Source organism: Rhyacophila brunnea, unplaced genomic scaffold (assembly GCF_057557595.1).
Source record: "Rhyacophila brunnea isolate RB1 unplaced genomic scaffold, BYU_Rbru_1.0 scaffold_16, whole genome shotgun sequence".
NCBI classification, from domain to species: Eukaryota; Metazoa; Arthropoda; class Insecta; order Trichoptera; family Rhyacophilidae; genus Rhyacophila; species Rhyacophila brunnea.
The window spans coordinates 6,213,021-6,219,049 of record NW_028232816.1 but is presented as its reverse complement, the minus strand read 5'-3'; positions in this window follow the sequence as shown (position 1 = coordinate 6,219,049).

Below are 6,029 nucleotides of genomic sequence, written 5' to 3'. Positions count from 1 at the left end.
TGAAATATTCAGTTTAGATGCCAGATACTAAAAAATAGAGCTGAGACTATTTGTAATCGTTTCTTTTTTAAATTGTAAATTTTTGTCCCATTTCTATTTTTGTTTATTTAAATAATATTTATCTTTCAAGTTTTTCGACTTTAGTTTCAATAGCTCTTGTCCTTTAGCGATAAAAAAAAAGATAAACCGCCTATTGTAAATTCATACGTTATAAATGCATAATAGATTTTTTTAGAATACATTAAATACTTATTAATCTATGGCTTCTGACTAAGTATATTAGGCGGCCTATAGTCAAAATTTTCAAATAAACCATAGACTGCGTTAGTCTGCTTTGTTTTATATCTTCTACAATAAATACATACTTTAACTTATTTATTATTCACTATCTCTTTCGATATATCAATAATTAATTTAGATACCTATTCAATTAAATCTATTCTAGTATTGCCCAGTTTTAAAAATACCAGATTAGAATCAATAGTTATTTTAAAATATCGTGCATGCCATAATAAATGATCTATGTCTGAATGATTGAAATCAACGTGAACGTTTTCTCTTAATGAATTATTAAATTTAATACAATACACTTATTATTAATTTTCCAATATACTACGTGTAATTTTTAATATTGGCAAGTTATGTTAATATTTTAAAAAAATGTGTGAATTATTTATGTTTATTTTATTGGGGCATTTTATATTTTTTTTTGTCTTGTCAGCTCAAATTGAATGTGTTCAAATGTGTAACGAATCTCTAATTTTGTGCATAACTGAACATGCATAAAAAAAATTTTTGTATAAAAAAAATAATGTGTATATTTGTAATATATTTTAATTTTAATTAACGAGTTATTTTGTACTGTACATATTGTTATAATATGTTTTAAAATATTAATTTAAATGAATTATATTCTATTTTGTATACAATTATAATTTTGTGTACATAACTGTAACTGAGACTGTCACCCTGTGGTATACGCCTCAGGAAAAAATGGAGGGTAGCATGGCATATATTGTAAAAAGAATATATTATCATTTATAATATGTTGGTGAAGATTTTTTATTCCATTCTTCATATCGTCATTGAGCCGTTTAAAACCTCTGATGTGAAAAATAACTGCTTTATTTCTACAAAAATAAAGATGGACTTACATTTTTTCTATGTAGGTAGGTCTATCGTCTATCGTCATCATCATATATTTGTAATAGCTCTATGACTACACATCAGAGATATTACTGTCTTATAAGACATCTTACTTTTTTTTTATAGTGTTAACTGTCAATTCATGGTGTAACTGCATTGTATTATTTGATTAAATATTTGTAATTAAATGAAACATGATTTTTTAATACTTATTCCACTTTTTAATTAAATTCTATACCGGTTTCGTCCTCTTCAAGGGGACATTATAAACTGTCAATTGATAATGTCCCCTTGAAGAGGACGAAACCGGTACAGAATTTAATTAAAAAGTGGAGTAAGTAATATAAAATTGTGTTTCATTTAATTAAAAATAGTTAATTAAATAAGACATTACATCGGAGGTTAATTATATTTTAATTTTGGTGGCATATACATGGATCATCGAGGGTTTTACTAAACTATGCCGGCTAATATATACAAACATTAAATATAATAAAAACCATGTTGACAGAATTGTTATATCAGAGGTGTCAAAAACTCAATGACGATATTATATTCCTATAGCCAAAAAAATATGTTAAGGCTTTCATAAAACTATCGGAAATATCAAATAAAATATTTTCATTAGGAGCTACATAATGTATAAAAGGGGCAGCTGATAAGTTTCTAAATTAAAATTGAGTACCTAGAGAGGGTTGTAGATTTTAATAGGAAAATTGTGAGGAGTGAAGAATAGTTATTACTTTAAGGCCGGGAATATACGGGCAACTTCATGTTGCTGCTGCCGGCAGTGGCAACTCGGAGATCCCCAATTTTTCATACAAAACTCATAATGGACGCACACACAGCAACTCACTGCTGCCGACCTTGGCAGCTGCAGTCGACGCGCTGCCCGGAGCCTCCGAGTTGCGGCAGTTAATTTGTCGCTGCGTCAAACATACACTGGGCAGCTCTGACTGCCCGGTATAGCAACTCAGCCCCTCCCACCTCTCTCACCGCCTGGCGCCTAGTCATGCGCACCGTCATTCCAGTCCGAGTTTTTGCCAAATATGGACGACAATAATTTTGACACGGACGCTTTTATAAGTGACATAAAAAAACTATGAGTGCATTTGGAATCTGAAATGTGATTTATTTGTAAAATGTGCCGTAGTTGCATAAATAGAGTATGAAATTCACCATGTCCAGCTCTTTGAGACATGATAGGATGTATCCAAAATCTGCGAGTTTTTCTACGTCTTCCTTTACGTACTAAAAGCACAAGCAACAACACTTTTATAAACAACACAGCTTCTCCTTCAACATTCATTTTGGATACGAGTCAACATTCGTTCGTAAACTCCAGCTCCCGCTGACACATTTGCTGCCAAGCACAGCAACATGAGTTGCCTTGGTCGGCAGCGTCGTAGTCGGCTGTTGAATGAAGTTGCCCGTATATTCCCGGCCTAAATGTTGATAAGTAATAAATCTGTTATTGCTGTTAATTTTTTTGAAGAAGAGTTCGTTTTATTATTTAGGCCAGGGATGGCGAACCTTTTTACGTATGCGTGCCAAAATTTCCCAAATAATATTTTTCAACTGTCCGACGTGCCAAGCAGTTTTTTTATGGCGAAAAAGTTTTCTAAAAAAATAGTCAAGAATTCTATTAAAAAGGTTTAAAAATTACAATTAAGTTATTGATATTCTGTCTATCACCGTATTTCTAGCCGAAGCCATATCTTTTATTGTTTGAATATTTTTTTCCTTGTTTTCAAATTACTCAACGAGATCGTGGAAGCATTTAAACCACTCTTCTTTCATATTATATTCTCCATCACTGAGTGGTTTTCCATTTTTAGAGATTATGTTTGACGTAAAATAAAAAGCAGTTATTACCTATATTTGAATGACTGCCGATAATTAATTTCATAAGGTTTGTTGATTGTATATTTTAATGTTGAATTCCCAATCCTAAGGACCGACCTATGCAATCGTATATTTACATTAAACGTAATGATTATTCTTGAAAATGATTTGCCTGCAATTTTGTATACAATGCGATTTGTCATTATTTATGCACGAATTTCGTCGTTTCCGTTTGCGCATCGATTGGTACCTAAACATAATATGAAAAACCGAAGAAAATACGCATGGCTATGTCATCATTATTTTTTAATATTATACTTAGGTATATAAGTAATTATTTAAGTACTTATTGCCATAAGTTCGCCATCCCTGATTTAGGCCATAAAACCAAGGAACACAACACAGGCTAACTTTCCGCAAAATTAAATGGGTGTTATGTTTACATGACAATCTATAATCCATATTATGAGACAGCTGACGTAAGTATTGAAAATAACATATTTTTTAATTTTAAGCTTATCCCATATTTTTCCACAACCGAGATTTGCCCCCAGTTAAACCATACTCGGTAGGGTAAGCTCGTAGTTTAGTACAATAAGCGCTGGCCTTTCATCCTGGTGCTCCGGTCAATGCCCGGTGAGGTCATAATATGTTTATGTGTTTTTCTCAAAGTCTGGTGTCTGTGATTTTTTTCACTTCTATTACTAACTACACTACTGTCATTGGGCCTCATGGCCTGATGTATTGTTAAAAAAATATATAATACATATTATCAGTTAGTAAATACCTGTACTAATTGTAATATGTAATATTCCATAAATCAATATAAGCATATGCTGACTGTATTGCTGTCATTGGCCAGTTCCCAGAAGCTCTCGAACGGGCATTTATTTTGCGTAAAGTCAGCTGCTCCAAATATAGGACTCCGGATAAATGAAAGTAAAACAAAATACACGCCAGGTCTTCACAGTGCAACAGATGATAATAACACCTTTACCATTGGTGGCGATGCTTTTGAAACTGTGTATTGATTTGTTTATATAGGGTCCCTTGTCACAAACACTAATAATACGAGTGACGAAATAAAACACTGGATGACCCTCTCCAACAGGTGCTATTTTGGTCTCCAAAAGTAAAACCCTGCTTCAAAATCTAGTGTATTTGGGGTATAGCCTATCAGAAATCTATTTATTTATTTAGGCTCCATCTCTATAGAAGAAGAATTTTTTCAACATCTTTGGTAGGTACCCACAATTATAGGATGGTTGTCTTTCGCTAACAGAAGCTATTAGAAGCAAAGGTAAAGTAGTCCCAATTTTATGATTTTTTCGAGTAAATCACGAATCACGTTTTGTGCATTTACGATGATGTTGATGCTAGTAGTGGTGACGTTTGTATAACGATTTAGAGGTATGCTAAAAATCATGGTTTGAGTCGCGCCGTCTGATTGGTCGGCTATGTAGAGCGGATTTTTTCGACCATGTCCGATCCTAATCATAGATCATATATTATGGGAATTATGAGAAATGGATGTTGGTCACTTGCTCAACCTATTAGGTCCATACTCTGACTCATACATTAATTGAAAAACAATATTGTGTACATGCCAGACCCAGGATTCGAACCTGGGATCCACGACGCTATAGGCCAACGCTTAAGCCGTGCGGCCATTGTGGACGTATGTAGAGCTGATTTAGTAGCCTGTTATTTATCGAAAGCGGATTTGGTGACTCAAGTCAATATTCATTTTGATTTTTTGACGTAACAGGACAGAATTTAAAACTCGCACCTCGATAGGTTGGTAGACCTATCGATATAACACATGCTTATATTCGAAACTAATTTTATTGAAAAATCTCCCTTAGCGGGTTTGGTGCCTAAGCGACTCATTGGACTTCTTGGGTTTGGACGATAATATGCAGTACTGTATTATTTTACCTTCATCTATCTGGAATAATATCATTACCATGATTGGACAATAAAATATTGTACAAAAGTAATAGCTACCTACTAAATATATACTTTCATTTCAAAAAACGTCTTCTGCATCGGATTAATATCTACTACGTATTATGCGTAAATTAATTAAAAAAACCAGCAATAAAAATAAATTTCTGTTGAAAAACTGAAAGAATAATAATTATGATAAAACCTAAACAATATTAATATACAGTATCCTCAAAAATCACTCTTCTTTTATAAAATCTGTTCAACTCAGAGAGATTGGACAATATACAGTCGAACTTGGTTATTTTGAGGAAGATGGGACCAACTGAATTTGCTCGTTATATCAGAGAATAGGTATTTTAAAATGAGCGGTCACATAACACAAAAATTCGTAATTCAAACAAAAATACACAATTAGAATTTTTCCCCGAAACAAGCATGGCATTCATGAACTACTGAACGCTGGTAGGTACCCACGGACTTCACAAACCTTGGATTTTTCAACCATATGCGTGGATACGTTTTCATTATTGTCGGCGAAAATACAAATTAGGCAGGTACTTAAATACTTAACTAGTGTCATAAACGTAATCCAATCCTGTCCGGTCGGATCTTATTACTTAGGGTCGAAATATTTTTAAACGATCGACACATTAACAGTTTTAAGAAAGTTTTTGATCATATTTTAGCTTGGTATATCCGATAAGTAGCTTGTTATAAATGTATGGAGAACATAAACCAAAATGACGTCAACGAATGTTTCCTCGTTACATCCGAGATCTCGCTATATCCATGATCGTAATAACCGAACTCGACTGTACATAGGTAGTATCTACATCGAAACAGATTTTCTTCAACATCTTTGGTGAAACTTCTTTTTTTTCATTAAAAGGGTTTTCAAAATTTGAAACATTAATTTATTAAAAAAAGAGTATTGTTGTACGATGCACAAAATATTTATTCTACCTACACACAAATAGTATATAATATGAAATTTCTGTGAAAAAATCTTGTCTATATTGGTAGATGAATTTTATTTACTCGTGCTATTATTAAACCAAATCAATCGCAGTCAGTAATCCTTTGTACGT